Genomic DNA, 22,607 nt, shown 5'->3' with positions numbered 1-22,607 from the left:
TCCAGGCAGGGCAGAAATAGCAAACAGGGAAGGCCAAGCCAAGGGGAATGAACCTGAGTTAAATAGCCACTCAGAGCCCAGTTGATGTGAGGTAGGAGCATCTAGAAAGTTCCAAGATATTCTGAGTTACTTTGAAGCATCTCAATTTGTCATAAAGGTTGACTGATTGTTTTTAGACACAGTAGTGATACATAACCACCCACTCATCCACCTTGTCCATGTAAGAATTTAAAGATGTCCCATGCTTTCCTTTGAAATAACATTCCCATCATGCCTAGCTGTGTTTTTAGTGCTAATTTATTATGTAAGACACTAATAGGCTCAATAAAAATGTCATTTGTGCAAATAGTTAGGCCATTTCTCTTGAAGTTTAGCACAGAGCTTTCACCATGGCTGTGTGGACACTTGGTCTTGTGTGGATGTGAAGCATGACATGGACTCTCAAATTCACCGTCTCAAGTGTCTAAACTTCCCTGCTTTTACTGTTTTGGCTCATTCTTTCCATCCAAGTCTAACAATGATACTCCCGCTGCCTGTGATGTTGACATAGCCTTTGGTTTTTCTAACAAAGTGGGTCAAAAGACGATACATAAACTGAGAACAGAGGGGAGAGGGTGGGGTGCTAGTGAAGGGGCCGGTGGAGAAAGAAACAAGAACAGAGGGGGCAACAGAGTTTTTTTTTATTGCTGAAACCTGATCTCCGCACTCAGCTGCTCGTCCCAAAGTGGGGCCTCTTGTCATGGAGGTACAAACGGCCTCGTAGTTCAGTCAGACAAGAAGCCACCCAAGCAGCGGCGGTGCAGCTTTTTTTAAAACCTGGAGTTCAGCTTGATCCATTTGCAGACAGATGACACTGCTGTAAACAAAGCTGGGGGAGCAAGATGAGCTCTCTAAAATCCTTCAAAGCCTGTAATACAAGCAGCTCACGTGAAAACACTGTAACATCACTGTAAATGAAGCTCGCTCCCAAAGCAAAGACCATAAACAGTGACCCAGCCAACATGAAGAGGTTTTTGTATCTCAAGAAACCGGAGTAAAGACCTGTAGGAGTTTGATCTAGGTAGTTGGTCTTTCACTAATTGGAAGGTTGATGGTTTGATACCCAACAATTAATATGGATATGATGTATAAGTGTGTGTGTGAATGGTTGAATGGGGATAACAACAACTTATGGTTAAAAATGGTTCAAATGGAGCAGACACATCTCGTAAACCAGCTGGAATCAAATTTCATAACTGGTCTCACACCAAATTGACAGGTACATGGGTTGATTATTTAAAAAGACCATTCATTTTAGCTGAGGTGAGCAATGCATGCAGTTCCAGAGCACACAGTCAAATAGTATAATAGTATGCTGCTGACATTTACATCGATGTTTTTGAAACTTATTTTAAAGGTGCAGTGAACTTTTTCATCAGTGTAGCCGTGGTGTCCCTGCACTGTGACAGGCCTAGACAGTGTTTGTGCTCTGACAGTCACAGAGCAGAAAAGGGATGAAAATATCTTTTGTATCACTGCCGATCAGAGTCAGTGCTGATCAATACCAATACCTACTGTACACACACTAGTGAAACTTAAGTATGCTTTTAAAAATATCACATGTTTCCTTGCGTTGTTTCTGCTTTATTTTTATTATTATTTGCATCTTTTGAAGATTTTATAACATAAAAAACAACTACCAAATTGTGAAAAAAAACAACAAAAACAAACAAGAAACAAAACATAAAACAGAATAATCAGACAATGTAATAAAGTAAAAAATAAAATAAAAATTACATAGGGTTTCAGTCAGAGGATACATTTTCATCAGTATGTATGCACTAGGTTGTTTCTGCTTCACGTACTGTGAATCTCTCTGATGCATGAATCCACTGCAGCAGTGTGTGTCTGGGGTCCTATGAATGCTGACACAAGTGAAAAGTGCCAAATTTGAAAGTAGTTCAGTGCAGCGGTTTTGGAAAAGCTCCCTCAGTGTTTTTTCTTAAGCCTCTCTGGCTCTAGCATCTGCAGAGCTTTTTGCATAACCTTTGCACTCAGCAGAGCATATACACACTCTCTGCTGAACCATGTGAGGAGGAAGCCTTTGAGGAGGGGGTGTTAGGAACAAAGGAAAGCCTATTTTTGAGAGTCATCCACCACGGGACTCAATTAGCACTTCATCCAAAGGCCAGAGTATGGGGTCAACGTGCAGCTCCCTCCCTTCCAGTGTTTCCTGAGGAAAAGCTGAATTGAGTTGACTCTGCACAGCGGCGGCTTTTTCCTCTCGACCCACTTCTCCAACAGAACCCAGAGGACTGGACTTTCTTCTGCTGCCTTCTGGTTCCTCTGCTTCTAGGTTTCCACAGCTTTAGACAGCCCTACTGGCCTGACTGCATCTCCTCCATTGTCACTCACTCATGAGATCTTATTTCCTCTCCACTGGCCTGAAAATAGCACACATTTGGCTGACTGATGCGCTGAACCTTTGTCTCTTTTCACTGCCAAAAGTCCCATATGTTTAAGCTCTACTCGGACGTCTCAGATGATGACTGTGCAGACTGTGTCTGCCTCTCTTATTCTTTCACCCTCTCTTTAATGTCTGGCATTTGCTGGCTTTTGTCCGTACCCTGACTGTAAACATAAGCAGTGAAACGAAACCCTAACAAAAACCTGGAGCTGAGGTGCAGCGGCTACAACACTCACGCTTTCCCTTAATCTAATATGTCTGATGGTAAAATGAGCACCTGCTACGAGCTATTTATTCAACAAATGAGATTTAAGGCCATATAAAATATGTAATACACACTTGACGATGACATTTATAGTGTTATTCATCGAATATACAGATAAAGGTTCTTTGTGAGTTTTAAACAAAGGTCACTGGTCAAACAATTCATGTAGAAAATGTCCCGATAACCTACAGTACAGAGCTGAAACAACAAAGCTAACCATGCAGGAGAAGAAGAAACGTGTCTCCAAACCCTGTAATAAAAAACCTGATGAGGGAAAAGTGAATTGTGATGGTGGTGGACAAGTAGGCACAATAAAATGTCCTATTTGTCTGGGACTTTACTGTGTATAATCTTAAAGGGATAGTTCAACATTTTGACGAAATTGCCCATTGCCATAATTAGCAGTAGGTTTGTTACCTGTAATTGTCGGAGCAAGCTATTTTTAGAACGGCGGAGCAGAGCCGCGAGCTGCTCAGAGCTACGCTACGGAGGCTCATGGGATTTCTTGGTTTCCCTCATCAAACTCATCAAATAAACTGAGTTGTTTTTGAGGTAAATTCATGCAAAACCTCTGATGTGCGTTCCCGTCACAACTTGTCCATGAGAGCATTTTGGAGTTTTGGATTGTGTATTTGATGAGTTTGATGAGGGAAACCAAAAAATCCCATGAGCCTCCGTAGCGTAGCTCTGAGCAGCTTGGGGCTCTGCTCCGCCGTTCTAAAAATAGCTTGCACTGACAATTAAAGGTAACAAACCTACTCCTAAAACTATAGGGATTATGGCAATGGGCCATTTTGCCAAAAATGTTGAACTATCCCTTAAAATGAATCTGTGAATAATCTGAGAACAGGTGGAATTCCACTCAACATCCATACTGTATACATGCTGCACTGTGAAGAGTTAATTAGGGCTCAGCTCAGCAGCATTTTTGCAAAAGCAGGTTAGCAGGCCATGCTGACAAGAGTTCTCAAGTGCTAACATATGTTCATTATTTTCTCGCTGATAAACATTCCTTGGAACACAAACAATTGACATATAGCCTCAGGAATAAAAGTTAACAATGGGAAGATTAAGGATGTGCAGGTATTCCCAACATTGGACAACTCAAAGTGGTGGCTGCTCATAGCTGAGGCAGGGTGTCATTTTGATTAGACCTATAAACTAACATCAATTCACAATTAAAAAATAAATAAAAATTAACATGTTAATCTTCCCTGCAAAATACATACACACAAATGCTCATTTAAAAAAAGCTATATTCAAAGTATGGTATCACAGTCAAGGCCAACCACTTTTAGTTTCTATGTATAAATAGCATAGGGTGTAAATGACAAAGTGTAAATGGATATTACAAATACCACAAAAAACACCTTCCACCTCTCCAGCTGAGACTGTGCATTGTTAGAGGTCATAAAACAGCATGAAGTCTTTAAAAGTTTCCTGATGGTGGAGTTGGTTTCCCCGGCAAGAATGCAGCACAGAGATCTCTTAAACACGCGTCACACAGGGGCACGTTTTCTAGACGTCGTGCCCTGCGGATGAAGAAATCGCAAGATGACAGGTTTATAAGGACTCATTTCCTTTCAGCCTTTTCATGGGAACTGGAAAAAGGGGAACCGGAGAGAGATAACCTCCCTTAACCGAGGCGGTCAAATGAATCTTTGCTGGTTTATACACCAAAGTATTCGGTAATGTTGTGTTTGCACTGATTGAACCAGAACCCTGTGGCATGTTTACACTCTCAGAGCAGCTTCTTGCAGACCAGTGTGTTGCTCTCCTGTCTGTGTCTGAGTTTCTCCAGATCCTCGCTCCGTGTTGTTTTGCTCTCTCCATCCCTCTCCTTTGTTGCTGCCGGCCATGTGTTTGGCAGCTCCAATCTGGCCAAGCTCAGCACTATATTAATGTGTGTTTCATGTGCCTTTGTTGCCGCACATGTCTATTTTTCGTTTTCCTCTCGGGTGCAGGAAACGTGTGTGTCCTTGCTGTAAGAAGATCAGTTGCCTCCTCGGCAGGTCGAGGTGACCTCTGCCCCCCCATCACACCCGGCGCACTGTGACCTGTCAACCTGGCACGAGTATAGCCTACATATGGACTCCCTGGTGTATTCTAGGATGTTGCCTCCATTTATCCTGCGGAGGTTCATCACAGGTTGTTGTCCCAAATTTAACCCCCTCTCCCCCTGCAGTGGCTCTGGTGATTCACGGGGATATAATGAAGGCCAATTACCTCTGATTCAGCCTTAACACGAACCAGTAACATCAGCCAAACAAGACTAGGGGGTAGCCTAATAGACACAGCAGAAGCAGGGCTCAGTGTACATTTAAATTACTGGCAGAACAACATAAACAGCGTGATTACCTGTCAGGAGACTCTATTTGGACACATGTTTGTTGTCAAGGTCTTTGGGAAAAGTAAAGAGTTGGCTTGGTTGGTTTTTAAAGATCTGCTCGAGAACATTTTATTATTCTCTTACCTTAATATGTATTTACCAAAAACAAGAAATTCTAATGTACAGGATTCTTTTGCTGTACAGACAGACACCAGCGCTAGTTTTGCTATCACCACAACTAGGCGAGAGACAGCTAATGCTAACCAGGTATTGACATGCAAGACATCATGAGCAGAAGCCTGGCAATGATAGGAACCAGGGCTCACACGCTCACTCGTCACTGATGACATTTCTCCCGCTTTGAAGTGATAAAACTCGCCGCACATAAATGAGTAATCTATGAATGGATGATGCGAAGGCAAACTGCTCTGTTCAGTCCATCCATAGCTACAGCTGTCTTGAATTAGCAACCTATCAGCCATTGGGAAAATAGTATTTCTTGTCTGAAAATGGGTTTCACAAATGTTCTGAATATGTGCACAGGTTGCAGACAGTGACAGACTGGCCATAGGGCAATATGGACAAATGCCACAACGGTGTAACATAATGATGCAGCCACAAAAAAGAAAAAAAAACAGTTGGTCGGGGCCGGCCGGCTCTGAAAGAGAGTGGAAAACTCGATGGTGATACTGGGGCGTTGTAAAGCTCACTTAAAACAGTCCCCTATAATATGAGGCTATGGTGCATCTTGGGCTCAATTCCACCCGACAGAAAGAAAGAAAAAGTCTGAGTTTCGGGTCCCACGAATGCGCACAAATGCTCTGAATGCGTACACAGGTTTTAGACAGTGACGGACTGACCATAGGGCCATATGGACAAAGGCCACAAAGGCCACTTAATGATGCGGCCGCAAAAAAATCATGGGTCGGGGCTGGCCGGTTAATGGCCGGCCAACTCTGAAAAAGAGTGGAAAACTCAATATAAACTGTGCGTTGTATAACTTGTATAGCTCAGTTGGGTAGAGCAGCTCCTAATAAAAAGAGGCCCTGGTGCACTGTGGGTTTCATTTTGATCATGAATGCATTTTTTCATCATGGAGTGATCACCGATTATATGTATACATGTTTCCCCCACCCAAAAAAAATCTCACTCTAAGCTAAGTTCAAAACTTGAGAGCCCTGGTTTATACAGTTGCTAGTGAACCTCGTAGAGAAAGTGGGTGAAATACCTTGCAACCCGTCCAAAATGCGGCTCTGTTCTCTTTTGAGGAGTAACATTAAAGCTAATCCTTCACAAAGCTGCTCTAAATACGCACCATGTTTGTTTAACCTGCCCTGAAACAAAAAGGTAAAAATGTTGTGGTTTTATCAGGGGGTTATGTTCTTGACTATTTCTTGGCCGCTCCGTGTGCTGAGTGTGTTGGTACTGTAGGTGGATTTTGTGTGGACAGAGCCAAGCTAGCTGTTTCCACCTGTTTCCAGTTTATATTTCAAGCTTAAGCCAATGTTTTTCAACTATAGCTTTACATTTTGCATACAGACATGTGGGTAGTTTCAAGTATATTTTCCAAAAGCTCAACCTAATCCTAAAAGATGTCAAAGATGTTAAAAAAAAAAAAAAAAAAGATCCTGGCACTGCAGCGATTCCTCCACATGCATCGTTTTAGTTGCATGCAACCAGTGGAAATCAGTTTGTCTGTTCATGCCAGCTGTGTAATGACATGCCGGGAGAAAAACGGCATCATCTGATAAGCCGCGTTGCTCCATACCATCTGCTGATCTCTGCCTCCCTCGCTTCACTCTCCTGATTCCCAATTGGAGGCTGTAAACCAAGCAGGGAGCTCAACTCCTCGCACAAAATCCTCCCTTTGTGAGCAACTGGAGCAGGTGAGCCAGGGGAACCATTTGTCTGTCGTTGCTCAGATTGCGACGTGCCAAAAAAATACCTGGCCAACAATGGCCTCCTTCACAGAGAAGCTGAGGTGAGTTTAGGATCAGAGCAGCGAGGCAGCAGGTTACAGCACATAGAGCTGATCTTTAGACAAAGCTGTAATGTTTTAATCTGGCCACAATGGCCCTTTAATATCCATGATGAAGGCCAGTGCGTTTGTATAACAGCTTTTATTGTCTTTTGGTTGCTCTGCTTTTTTTTTTTTTTTTGCTTTGGTTGCACTTTAGAGGAGTTGCGCAGTGTTTTTCCCTGTGGAGACAGGTGTGGGAGTGTACCGTACCTTTTATCTTTCGGCAGAACACTGGTTGTGTTTGCTTTGGCGTGATTTTTTATTTGGCAATTTAAAAGAGTTTCATAACAGCAAGGTCGTGCAAGAAACACGGTTCAACATCTGCAGGTCTGCAAACAGGGTGCAGATGTTAACAACAGCTGAACCTATACCCACATGTGCACAACATTAAAGGTCTGCAGGTTTGCATATTTTGGCCCATTCTCTACAAACAGTTTGTAAAAGGTGGTAAATATTTTTCCATTTCATTTGCATGAACTGTGAAAGCACGAATTATGCATAGATCAAAACATAGATGGATCAAATAGGCAGAGCTGTCACCAGTAGTGATCACTCCACAGCCTTTTAGCATCCCTCAGCTCATTGTTTTGGTTTTAAAGCTCTATATCTTGCTGTTAGATGCATATGGGTAAGGATTTAACCATAATTAAGTACTTTATTTAATTAGTTAGTTCGTTAGTTAATTTGTTCGTTCGTTTGTCATCTGTCATGGCTGTATTTGCACCTTAGAGCTGCAGTGACAATGACTCATCATAATTCAGACATACAGGAGCTACATCAGAAACCTAAGGAGCCAATCACATCGAGTCCCATATCTGTTAGTAAAGAGAGTGAGAGTAGGCATTACTTAACATCGTGCCACTGTCAGATACCATGTGTTAGTCACTGTCAGTTGCGTACTAATGAACAACATAACTGTTTGGGTGTGTCTGTCTATTTGACTTTAGAACCCACTGTTTATAATTTCTACATTGACAGATATGTTTGTATACAGGTATACTGTATGTTTATATATGTTGTAGGTCTAAAATATAAGCTTTAAAGGGATAGTTCAACATTTTGGCAAATTGGCCCAGTTTTTGGATTGTGTATTTGATGAGTTTGATGAGGGAAACCAAGAAATCCCATGAGCCTCCGTAGCGTAGCTCTGTGCAGCTCACGGCTCCACTCCGCCGTTCTAAAAATAGCTTACACCGACAAATAAAGGTAACAAACCTACTGCTAAGACTATAGCGATTATGCAATGGGCTAATTTGCCAAAATGTTGAACTATCCCTTTAACATAATCCTACATAAACACAAACATGTACATACGTATATGCATGTGCAAATGGTTCTTATGCCTAATACTGTAGATTCCATTTCACTTGTTATATGTGCTTTTTTGTATCATGTATACATATATAGAACTTTATTGTATGCATATATGTATTACATTTACGTGTGGGACGTGGTGGACGAAGCTCGGGGCCTCATCCAGAATTCCTCAATAAGGAAATGAGGATGTGCTTACAAACCCAGTTTTTTTCACTTTTATGTGGGGAAACCATGTTAACATGTAGTACTTAAGTGAAGCTGTCTAATGCAGGGTTTGGTGAGTTTGATTGGAATAAAAGACTTGTGGTGGGTGGTGGCTTCGTACGAACTCCAGACTACATTTTTACTTAGACTGCCCAAAAAAAAAAAAAAAAAACGCTTTTCCCTCAGTGAAACAAAATAACATCCTCTGGCTGTTTGGAAGCAGCGGTGGTCAATAAGCTGAATTTACTGTGTAGCCTGATCTGTGATCCAAACCGTGTCAGTCTGGTCTCCTCTCATGTTGATTTTAAACACACGTGGCTCCTCCGAGTGGATATCCAGGAATCCTCCCAAACCTCAGCCGGGTGGTTTTAACAATCACTCTATTCTGCGTCCACCCTCATGAGGCATAACTAATGTACCCTACCCCTACGCCTCCACCTCCCCGCTGTCTTCCCTTAGGTCCTCAGTTGGAGTAGCTTGGCACTCTCATGCAACACTGAACAATGGCTGGCGTCCGACAGACTGCGGAGCTGTAATCATGGGACTGAGTAATCCCGACAGGCATTTTCTGTGTGTGTATGTGCGTGTAAGCAGTTGTTGTCAGGCTACTGTGCTAACATGTGTGTAGCTCCATCCCAAAAGTTTTAAATATGTTTTTTCTCTCTGTGGTTGTGTCTCACAGTAGCCAGCTACAACAGCAACGTGAGGCCTCCAGCTGACGGTTTGTGAAAGTGATCCCTGGTGGCCCGGGGTGGAGGGCAGGCGGCCAGGGCTCAGGCTGCACATGAGCAACATGTTGGACGCCTCCATGAGCATCAGCAGACACAGTTATTATCTTTCTCTAGCTGGTTTACTGCATTAACTTTTCATAAAAACGTGATCTGATCTTCATCTCGCGGCCCCCGAGTCCAAACGACCACAATGTGCTGAAGCTAATAGCGCTCGAACAATTATAATCAGCCGTTACACGTTCACGGCGCTGCTGGAAAAAGTGAGTGAGTCTAATCACCGGTTGAAGCTCCCTTTGGCAGCGGTAACCTCAGACAAGCTCTTCCAGAAGCTGCAGATCGGAGCTTCAGAGCCATAGTCCTGCAGCTGCATCAGCTCAGGATGAGGCCTGAAATCTGGGAATTAGTTGTATTGTAGCTCTTCAGGTCTCTTGGTAGAAGGTGGCTGGGTTTATGTGTGTCATTGGATGACTGATTTAATGTCTGTGAGAGCATTTGATCCTTTAAGCTTTTACAGTGGTATGCAAAAGTTTGGACACCCCTGGAGGGAAGATGAAATGATCTCCAAAAGGCATAAAGTTAAACATGAAACACTCTTTTGCAATATTTTAAGCAATATTAGTGAGTTATTTTTGTTTTATACAGTTGTAGAGTGAAAAAGGGAAACAAAGCAGCAGCCTGCAAAAGAATGGGAAACCCAGGAGACTTGAGCTCTAACTTTGACCAAGGTATCAGACAAGATATTTACTATTTACACACTAGGGGGCTACTAGGTACTAACTATACAGGAGGCCCAAACCATTGCCGAAGGCTCTTTTCCTCTTCTGTCATTTTGAAAATGTAAAAGATGACAAAAAATAAATTGTATTGTTTAAAATGTATAGGCAATGTGTCATCTAACTTTATGCCTTTTGGAGATCATTTCATCTTCCACTTGCTGAACTGTTGACATCAACAGAAATGTTGCCCAAACTTCTGCATGTCACTGTATGTGTTAAAACAGGCCGGCTGCTGACAAGTGTCTACATGAAACTACCGAGGTTGTCAGAGACGTCATCACAGCCAACATGAAAACTGATCCAGTCACGTTTACAACCTCACTGTGTTTATACTGATGATCTGACAAACTGTGTCAGAGGAAAGAGGTCAGAGGTCAGACTACAATTTGGAAGTTCAATGTTGCCTAACTTTTAGCGTTTAAAGGGATAGTTCAACATTTTGGCAAATTGGCCCATTGCCCTAATCCCTGTAGTTTTAGGAGTAGATTTGTTACCTTTAATTGTCGGTGCAAGCTGTTTTTAGAATGGCGGAGCAGAGCCGCGAGCTGCTCAGAGCTATGCTACGGAGGCTAATGGAATTTCTTGGTTGACCTCATCAAACTCATCAAATACACAATCCAACAACTCCAAAACGCTCTGGTGGACAAGTTGTGACCTGCACATTCACCACACTATGAGATAATAACAGAACGTTACGAGACAGAGTTGTTTTCAAGGCAAATGCAGAGACTGCTTGCTGGAAAACTGCCTCTGACGGGAACGCTCATCAGCGGTTTTGCATCTTCTCTTCTATCTACTGAGAAAGCTGCTTCTGGTCCTGAAGGCACCTACCAGAGCTATGTGACATGAATGAGACTAAAACCTTGGTGTTTTCTGTTGGACTCTAAATGGACTCCTCACTCTGAATATCAGTGTGTCAGTCACACTAACCCATATTTGGATCCGTTTTGGTGTGTGCATATGTTACTGTGTTAAAGCTCCACTGCTGAGCTCAGCTCCTTTTCACACTCCTCTGCTTCCTGTCTCTGCAACACTCCCTATATAAACACAGTTTGCACTAATAAGCCTGACACAGCACAGTTTAATTGGTCCATCATTTCCTGTGCAGGAGGGAACCCCTCTCCCCCTCCCCTCCCCTTCTCAAAACACACACACACACACACACACACACACACACACACACACACACACACACACACACACACACACACACACACACACACACACACACACACACACACACACACACACACACACACACACACACACACACACACAGTCCTCCCATCATCCGTTGGTTACATGTTGGACCACAGCTGAGAACTTTCTCAAAACCTTATATCTCTCAGTTTCATCCGGTGGTGTGTGATCTCACCTCCCTCCCCCCTCCCAGATGTTCTTGTGAGCCTCACAGATGTTCCAGCACCCATAGGTGTCACGTGCACCGTCACCGGGTGTGTCCACTCCAGATAAAGGCCAGAGGATGGACCGTCTCTTCTGCCTGTGGCCTGTAATGAAAACACTGTCAAACAACTGGATGATGGAGTGAATGTTATGGACTTTATTTATGCTGCTGTTGATAAATCCGATGAGGGATTGCACACAGAGCCGCTGCCACTATAGATGATGATCATGGATTAATGATGAATTTATCCTCCATTGCTTTTATCCAACACTATGTAAGGTAGAGCGCAGTAGCCGGCCTGGGTGCACCAGGTGCACAGGAGCCACCAACTGTGTATAAACACCCACACGCTCACATATCTGTCATATATGTGCATGAGGATACATGCACCAACACACAAATACTGTACACATGGAAGTGAGTGTGCAGGTTATATGACAGGAACTTCACCCACAGTCAGTGTGCATGTGGGTCATCGCTCTCCCAGTCTGCAGCAGCAGCAGGCTCAGTTTGATCCTACCATCAAACAGAGCTTTCTTTTGACAATAACGTCTGTATTCCTGTATAACACATAAGAGCTGTGTTCAGCCACAGATCCGCTGTTTGAGTTAAAAAGAGCTCTTTGACACAAAGAGCCATGGAAAAAATTACTTTAAATTCAGAATTATGCATATCATGCAAAAGAGATGTCCAAGTCTCCATGGGCTTCCTCCTTCCTTCCACACATCTGGGCCCAGATGTTCACAACACTGACTGACTTCCTGTTGGCAGCTCACACATATACAGTAAGTCACACAAAATAATTTGCCACTGCTGTTGTCTTGCACAACACAGTTTGTACTAAATCCTGCAGCACTGCCCTGGGTAATTAGTGTGTGGCACTGTACAGAGGCAATTTACTGCTGTGGACTATCCACCCACTACATTTCTAAAGTAGGCTACTGCAACTTTGAACAACCCCTTTTGGTAACACTTTATTTGATGCCTATCTCTATATAACGCATTATAACCATACTTATAATGAGTTATAATGCAGTTATAGCACTGTATGACTATTGTTATAAACATCATAATGATTTATAACAATAATCACAACACACTATAAAGCATTTTATCATGACTTATAAGGTCAGGTATTATAATACGTTATAATTGTTAGTAACTTGCTGACAATATCGATAATACATTATAAATAATGTTATAATGTGTTGTTATTGGCTTATAAACATGAATAACTATCATTATAAACACTCATAAGTTATCGTAAGACTTTATAACAATAAGTATAACACATTATAGAGCATTATAACTAATAATACATTATAAAATGCTCTATGATGTGATATGCTTATTGTTATAAAGCCTTAGGATAATTTATGAGTGTTTATAATGATAATTATAAACGTTTATAAGCCAATTATAACACATTATAACTATATTTATAATGCATTATCAATGTGGGTATTGTCAGCGAGTTACTAACCATTATAACGTAATGGTATACCTGACCTTATAAGTCATGATAAAATGCTTTATAGTGTGTTATGATTATTGTTCTAAAGCATTATGATCGTTCATGAGTGTTTATAACTATAGGACCAGTCCCAGCCTGGTCAGATGCGTACATGAACTGATGAAGCCTCTTGGATGAGAGGTGAAACGTCTTCCTAGACAAATAACTAAGTCCAGTTGCTTTTGATTTAACCTCCTTTGAAATACTATGACCTGGGCAAATGAGAATATGCACCGGTTTATAACTATAGTTATACAGTGCTATAACTGCATTATAACTCATTATAAGTATAGTTATAATGCGTTATAGAGATAGGCGTCAAATAAAGTGTAACCCTTATTTTTTTTAAAAGCTCAAATAAGTCAAAAAATTCTATAGAATAGATCTTTCTGGTGATTGTACTGAATGTGTACACAGTATTTTATCCACATACAAAAATGAGGGACTCTCTTGCTGTACGATCTTGATGCACTAGCCACATCCAAGTTGTCTCAGTCCTTCAGATGTATCATAATCTTCAATAGTGAATATCAAAGATTCTTTCCTCTAACAGAGAGTGAGGCTGTTTCTCCCGACCCACTGCTGTGCAGAAATATGAAACAAGATGTTCTCAGAGCTCAGTTCCTTCCCCTGGTCTGTGTTAAGTGACATCCTGAGACGGTGTTATCTTTCGCCGCCGTGTCACCGGGTGTCAGTTTCTGCTTTAAAAGCCACTGGAGAAGTTTCAGGACTGCTGCGGCGGAGACTAGAGGCAACGTGGCCAGAGCTGCTCCAGAGAGATCCAGCTCCACGTTGAAGAGTGTGGGGGAGGTAGGAGGGATGTCTCAGCTAGAATATGAACATTAATCTACAGTTAGTACCTCATTATGACAACGTAAAACATTAATGGAAAATTATAAAGAATCAAAAACTGAAATCTCCCACTCACAAAAGTATTCAGACGTTTGTTCATTTCATTGTAGATGTCCTATTGGCGACACCCTCCAGTGCTTTTGGCTGAGTCTTGGCCAGTTTATCCCACTTTTCTTCCATTTTTCTTCTCTCAATCTTCATCAGGTTAGATGGGAAACATCTGGCAGCTGTCATCCTCAGGTCTTTCCACAGGTGTTCAATAGGACTGAAGTCTGGGCTTAACAGGGCCACTCGAGGGGAGTCAGAGGCGTGCCTCGTCTTGCCTCTAAGCTCTGGGTCAGTGTCATGGTGAAAGGTGAACCACTGGCCCTGTCTCAGGTTGCCTGCACTCTGAAGTAGCACTTTTTTCAAAAATGTTACCAATGTTTATAGAGTTTTCATAATAACTGCAATATGATGGGATGAAAGGGGGCTTGTTATATGATTATCATGTAGACTATTGGATTTCTTTAAACCCTCACTGTGAAAAAATTTAAAATAAAATCAATAATAGTTTGACTGCCAGTAGTGCATTTGGAGTTTTAAGTGAGTTATGCAAGAAGTGGCTGCTTGATAAATGTTAAAGCAGATATCAGCTTCGCGGCCGTTTCGGCTAATGCTGCGTTCAAGGCAGGCTTTTGAAACCGTAAGTTACAGCTTCAAGTCACAACTACGACTTGGTAGCGTTCCAGGTAACCCGTAGCTCGTGTTTTTACCATCCTGTTGTCTGTGAAAGTTCCCTATAACGGCCACTCGTAACTTCCGACCCGTGAACTCGTACCAGATCGAACTGGTATGACTTCACAGGAAGGAAAAACACAAAGTACGAGTTTCTTTGAACGCACCATGAGTTAGCAGCCCCCGCCCTTGTCAGGCATCAATTGGTCCTCGTGCTACGTCACCACATTCACGCGCATCCCTTGGCTGCACACACAGCCCTTCATGCCGTTCTCTCTCCTCATTGGATAACACTTGTATCCCACAAGGAAAATTTTCTCCTCGGGTTACAGCAGAGCAGAGTGACGGAGAGACTCGTGTTTAGGCTGAAATACTTCATGTAAGTGATTGCTGACGGAAAATAGGACTATTTAGGACTTATATTAACAAAAACATTCCACTGATATCTGCTTTAAGTTATGGTGACATAACTTGATATTTATCACACTTCCACTTTCTACTAAAGGTTGTGTTTTACAGTGAAGCCTTATACAAATGTGTTGTTGTATCTTGATTTCTTTTTAAGGTCCCATACAGTATAAAGTTAGATTTCTATGTGAAAGTATTAAGGCCTCAGTCCACAAAGAAAAAATCCACACTGCCACTGGGCCTTAAAACCAGCTGTCAGTACTTTCGTAACTTTGCGATGTCACAACAAAGCAGTCACCTCTCAGCCATGCCCTAAGCCCCGCCCACCTGGATCCACCATCCATTGCAGTGTAATGTAGATGTAAACTAGATGAAAACCACAAATGTATCTTTTCATGGATTTAATCCAATAAAACACCAGTAAAGCTTAAAACAAGGCTCATTAAACAAACATGTTGTTTTTATGTTGCCTTAATCTTTGAAGTTTGGTCTGGTTTTTCAAATAAGCAAAGTCTCGTTGTTACTTCTGGGAAAGCAGGGCAAAAACATTTTTCAGGTTTCAGCTGAAAAACAGATTGGATTCCTTATGTAGACATTTCAAGACTGTTTATGTTTTTAACGAGAATCAAAGTTTGAAGTATCACCCATCATTCAACACCGATGATCTACTATGACTAAACTTTCTCTGGACAAAACTCCATCGTCTCACCTTTCACATTACCTACTCTCTCTCTACATTATTTTGTCTTGACAAATAAAAACTCAACTCTCCTGACAGCACACGCTCCAAATTCCTGTTTAGTTCTGTTTAAATATTCATGGTCACGATCATCAGGAGTTGTACATTTCTGTGTGTGTTTTCTGCAGCAGTGTTGTTATAACCTCCAGTGGGGTGGGGGGATAGGGGGGCCGGAGATGTGGATCGGCCTAGACCTGCTGTGAAAAGCCTCCTTTGTCTCGCAGCCTCAGACCTCGTCCAGCATCGTGTTTCTAATGGCTTCTCCTGGAAGTCAGAGTGCGTGGCTGACGTAACAAGCGAAATTAAATGTCTCGCCAAAGCAGATGTTAGACAGAGGCTGCTGGCTGAAAAGATGTGGATGTGTGAGGGGGGAGAGAAAAATGGGTGTAACTGCTGCTGCTGCTGCTGCTGCCTGGAAGTAGAAATTTAAACAGGAAAGGAGAGAAAATGAGGTGTGTGAGTGTATGTTGGTGCATAGTTTGGTCTGTCTCATTTATATGCCTCTGAACTTATGGGAACCACTGGGATATTTTAGTCGGGTGGCTGCAAGGCCGATGATGCCAAAGTCACTCTCTACGTCCAACTGAAGTTCTGACGAAGTTCCTAACCCGAAATGAGGACATCGAGGACCAGAGCTCGGCTTTCCAGAGAGTTGTGTGGTGAAGATCCCCAAAGTTTCTAAAAATTCAGCCACCTCGTTTTGTAATATGCAACACTGTTTTTTAAAGGTCACATTTAAATACTACCTAAATGGCAGATTCTGTTTTTCATTCATAACAAAGAGGCCTTTTAGCTAATGTCTCTGTGGAGTCATAAGATGTTTATTCCCGGTGGTGCTCACATATTTCATTTCTCCTACAATATCCGTTCTCAAGTGTAATTAACTTTTTTTTATAATTATGTGTTGGTTCTCATAGGACTTGGTTAAAATTTCTGGATGTCCCCATGGCCTGTGTGGTTAGAGCTTCACCCTGTAATTATGATGTTCCACGTTTGATTCCAGCCTGGGACTTTTTTCCTTTTTCTTTTTTTTAATATGACATTTCAATCCCTCTAACTCGAGCATCCCTCTCGATCTTCCAGAATTTCTTGACGACTCATCTCTTCAGAGAGCCCCTCCTCCTCTGACACTCCTAACACCCTGACATGCCTAAGCAGCACTTTATGTGCACTTGAAGTGAACTGCCTTATCTCCTTGCACTTATTCTGCTACTGCCATGGAGTTTTAGTGATTACTTCTCTATTATTTAACCAAATTGATTTTGTTTCCCCTCTTGAATTAACCAATGTTCTTTAATTTAAAGGGATAGTTCAACATTTTGGCAAATTGGCCCATTGCCATAATCCCTAGAGTCATAGCAGTAGGTTTGTTACCTTTAATTGTTGGTGCAAGCTATTTTTAGAATGGCGGAGCAGAGCCGCAAGCTGTTTTTGGATTGTAGATTTGATGAATTTGATGAGGGAAACCAAGAAATTCCATTAGCCTCCGTAGTGTAGCTCTGAGCAGCTCGTGGCTCTGCTACACCGTTCTAAAAACAGCTTGCACCGACAATTAAAACTATAGGGATTATGGCAATGGGCCAATTTGCCAAAATGTTGAACTATCCCTTTAAATCTGCTCATTGGTGTCCAATGCAAGTTTTGTTTTCCACGCCACCATATCTTCCCTGGAGGTCCCGTGCAGCACAGCCGTCTATAGCACTTCTCTGACGGGAAGAATAAGACAGTCAGGAAACACATAACTCATTCATGCCTTGAACAATAATAAACAGGGCTGCCATGTGCATGTGTCACTGTTGTGTTTCTCTGCCAGAGGCATCAGAGTGTACTTTTATCCAGCATGAAGAAGATTCACCTGGGTCGTTTTCAACTATATTTTCAGCAGATGAAGGATTTTAGTCATCAGACGTCTGCATCTTAAATCATCTGAGATCACTGATTTACACACAAAACTGCTTTATTCAGTGTTTCTATTGGTTTGAATCCCCTGGTTCATTTGTTACAGAGAGGAGGACACCTCTGTGGATAATTCAGCTGCCATTAAAAACCTCCTCGACGTCTGGTTCCTCGGTCATTAGAGAAACAATAGAAGCAAATGGCAGCAGCAGTCTCAGGTCTTGTGTCCACAGCTCCACTGTTGGTGAGACACTGACTTTAAATGTGGACTTCATTCAGCGCTTTTACTGGTTTTAATCACCGCGTCTGTTTGATTCAGAGAGGATGAGAGGACCACCCAGGAAAAACCTCCTGAACACTGGAGGAATCCAAAGTGAAAGAAACCGATGGCAACAGTGATGAAGACCACGATCCCACGCTCTTCATGACATCACCCAACACTTGTCTTTGATTACTGTTTTTGATTGAGAGACCCCCAGAGGCCAAAGTTAGATTCTGTGCCTTTAATGTGCGGCGTGGATAAGAACGTGAGGCGTATTAGAAAAACAATCTGAAGTCACTGTCTCGTTTCGAGATGAGCGATAGTCAGACTTTGCCTTTTGATGATGCCATAAATAAGGAAAATGACAGTGAGGGTTTTTCTCTGTTAAACCGCTCAACTCTGAGGTGAAACAGTGGTGCTAGTCCATCATCTGGGGGTCAGGGTCAGACCTTATGAGTCACAGGACATAATTCTCCTCCCTGTAACAAATTAGACCTGGAAAACCGGCGTGAGTGTGTGTGCGTGCACAGCGAACACACCTTGCGCATGTGTCAGGCATTAGGTGTTAAACCTCGGATCAAAGGCTCGGGACTGCAGCGGATCCGTCTGCGTTTTCTCATTGTTTCCGCCCAGACGGTGAAGTGTGTAAAGCTGCAGGTGAGGCCCGACAGACAGAGGAGTCTTCCAAAAACAACGGAATGCTGGGAAATCCAGGAGGAGGAGGCAGGCAGGCAGCTGTTTTCCATCTTTAACATGTGGACACGGTGGACGACGGGGAGAGATTGAACTGTGGAAATACCAGATCAGATGGTGAGAGGTGCGAGGCCAGGAAGGAAAAAAAAAAAGACCCGTGTACCAGCTTGGATGGAAAGTGAGGGGCACGAGACGTTCAGCGTACACAAACACCTCAGACTGAAAGACATTCCTGACTTTTATTGATCTCTACTGTACCTGTGACTAAGAATTCCCATCAATAGTGTTGTGGTTAGCTCTGCTGACCTAACTGCTAAAGACTACACAGTAGCTACACCAACCACACAGTTTACAGACCGCTGGGATGTTGGATTTATCGTCATTATAAATTGAATTCTGACTTATTTCTGACAGAAAACGTCACTAAAACAACTCTGTCTCCACATACAGCTGCCACAGTGGCTAAAAAATATATTTGTATGTTTTCAAACTTTAATTTACATTACGTCTAGGCGTGAATAACTTAATTAGAAGGTTTCAGTTTCATGTGATGTTGCTGCTACGACGTCAACGTGACAACAACAGGTCTTTTCTCCTTCTGTTTTCACTGTGAGACACATGGATGTGTAGATCATGAGACGTGCATGTCACGCAGGCCGTGTGTCCCTGACCTGATGAATAGTGCTGCCTCTTTCATTAGTACAGGGTTAAACCATCAGTTCAGTATAAAATCTATCTACAAGGCTAAGACCATTCTAAATTGATATTCTTCTATTTCTAATAGCCATTTGGAGAAGTTGGAGCTTCCTTCCTTATAAGATAAGATACGGTAATATAAGATAAGATAAGATAAGATAAGATAAGATAACATAACATAACATAACATAACATAACATAACATAACATAACATAAGTTAACATAACATAAGTTAACACAGGATATACAACTCTAAATAGATATTATTTTATTTCTAATAGCCATTTGGAGAAGTTGGAGCTTCCTTCCTTATAAGATAAGATAAGATAAGATAAGATAATCCTTTATTCGTCCCACAGTGGAGTTGCAGCAGCAGACAGCAGCAAAGAAATGTATAGCACAGATAATAAATAGCAAATGGTAATAGCGGCAAAAAAAAAAAAGAATAAGAATATATGTATATATACACACACATTCCAATCCAATCATGTTTTGCACTGAGAACAACTCTTGTTGTGGGCTGCAGGCTTGATGAGTTAAAGTAAAACAACAGAGTCTAAGTGGGAGAGAGAAAGCTCTATTGTTATCCTCCTTAAGTCCCCCAGCTAACTATGTCCTGTCACTCCCCCCATCCACTTACTACATGTGTTTGTATATACATTTAGTCTTATGTACTTAATGCAGTTACATAATACATGTGTAATATGTGAAAATGTTCCAACTGGTCTGTTTTCATATATATTTTCATTGTTTTTATGCACACTCAGTATATTTTACATATATTAGATTATAGAATAAAATGTTGTGTCCATTAGAAACATGTTTTAAAAATAATCACTGCAAATCTGAGCACAACAGCCGAGAGTGGAAACAGTGGTGTCTTTAATTTCCTGTTTTACCACGCGCTGCCAAATTTTAAGTACAAGCCGTGAAAAATGGAGTTCAGCATGTTCTCTTCTCCTCACAACAGAATTGGTATTGACAGCATTAATCCATTCATCAGAGCTTAATGTCCTTTTTGGAAGGCTCGAATTAGACAGGTCCAGATCTGCCGTAGCTGTTCAGTAGGTGCGGTGAAAATATGTGCCGGGTCTTTAATCAATTTGCACTCGCAGTTTGCATGTAATTACTGGTTGATTTACAAAGTAGCAGCTCATTACGCAGTCGGTGCCTGCATGGTCCCTGCAGGCACACTTCTACCGCAGCTATACTGTTTCCATCCTGCTCAGCTCCATTAAAATCCTGCTCAACACGGCCAAGAAATCTGCTGTCTAACCGATGTTCATCAGGTTTCTGTAATCTGTTAAGACTGATTTATGTAGGAAGCTCGTGCATAGATATTAAAGCGCCTAATGAGTAACATGCGATGTGTGATGATGTACTGAGATACAGTATATTCATGCTCTACATGTCACTGAGCTACACTCACACCACAAACAAGCTGGTGAAGGTCAGATTAGCTGAATGCTGATTTAGCATGAGTGGACACTGTCATTGCTGCTGTACTTTGTGTTTGCTGCCTGAGTCATTCATACTGTAGGTTTTGGTGTCTATAGTGTCTTAGCTTTTGGAGCTACACTGCCTCTTCTTTGCTGAGTCACTCAGACTCAGGGCCTGGCAGAGTTAAAAACAGACTTCTCGGATTCTCTCCTTTGATTGGCTGACTGTTTTCTCACTGATCGAATAAAAATACAGCAGATTTAAGGTAAAACACTCAGAGAAACCAAATCCTGTGAGGCAGGATAGTGGGTCAGAGTGGGCGGGGCTTGGTGACGTTGCTTTGTTGTGACATCACAAAGCTAACAAAGTCCTGAAGCCTCATTTCAAGGCTTAACATGGAACTAGGAACCATAAGTTCTAAGACCTGCTTCATAATCAATAAAGATGCAAGTATTTATTTATCATACATGGATATCTAAAGGGCTCAGGTTGGGATTGAGGACAAAAACACCTTTTAGAGACATCCCTACTCTACTTCTACGCCTTATAGTGATAAAGATGGCAGGTTTATTATAACCTTTATTTATTCTCGAAGCCCATTGAGGAAGGTCTTCATTTACAATGGTGTCGAGAGAACAACAAAGAAGAACAAGAGTTTACATAAAGAAAGTATTAGAAAACAGGTAAGAACAGTGAACACAGTCAAACAATCATTATCAAGTTTATTAAATTAATCAATTTACTAAATCTTTGTAACAGCATCCCTGAATTTCAGACTGTGGCAGACAAAAGCAGCTGTCTCACTTCCTTCGGATTCAGACATAATTGACAACTTTCACCAGTTGACTCATTTTAAATCTATAATTCTTTACTGTATACATGACATCATACTAAAAGAGCTGATGACTCACAGTAGAATACATGGAAATAAATAAAGGGGCAGGACTGTGCTGTGTCTGGGTGAATGAACCCTATTATTACTTAGGCTACAGTATGATAAGGGAAAGTTAGGATGAGCTGTTTTCTTAATACATAATCCCTCCTTGGTTGCATAGAGGCTAATGGAGTATCCCCAACCAAATAAAGAGTGTTTGGAAAGTTACCACCATCGCTCTTTGTATACTGAGGATTACGTGTACTTGAAAGCTGTGTACACTGTTTCAGGACATGGAGAAATCCAAAGCATGACAGGGCTAGTTCTGCCTAGTTATGGTTAAAGTATTACGTGATTATTCAGAGTCTTAACAGATCATATTCTTTCCTCGCAAACAGTGTTTTATTGACCCAACATTGGTGACATAAGAGAAACCTTTTGTGAGGGGAACTGACACACAGAGACAGAGATACTATGTTATGTTGCCAAATGCTGCAAAAACACACTCACATTTGATTTAAGGTGTCCACACAACAAATGTTTGAAATTGTCTCAATCTAAATTGTAAATTGCCCTTCAGACTGAATAAGAAAACACCCAAGTAAACAGAGTTTTCCTAAACAGATTAACCGCAAAAAAACAAGGCAGTCCATGTAAACACAGTCAGTGACTTCACACAAAGCCAATAATCTGTAAAGATGGATACACACAGAGCGTACAGCTTAGACACAAACACAGCAGTCTGAGTCAGATTCACAGACATTGATTCTGACCGAGTGTCTGCAGAGGGATTATATAACCAGAGTAACAAAAGATGGATTTGGTTGCCAGCACAAAAAAAAAAAAGAAACAGAGTCTGTCATTCCAGGAGAGATGTAATCCAATCCCATCTCCTTTAAAAACCATCAGGAGCACAGAACGGAGAGCGGGACCTTCCACTGCATGACACATCTGATCTGTGGCGGGTTTTGTTCTATGTGGTGAACCACAGGTGGTAAAAAAAAATGGTTGTAAGCAGGTTTA

Source organism: Trachurus trachurus (genome assembly GCF_905171665.1).
Source record: "Trachurus trachurus genome assembly, chromosome: 23".
NCBI classification, from domain to species: Eukaryota; Metazoa; Chordata; class Actinopteri; order Carangiformes; family Carangidae; genus Trachurus; species Trachurus trachurus.
This window is presented reverse-complemented; position numbering follows the sequence as displayed.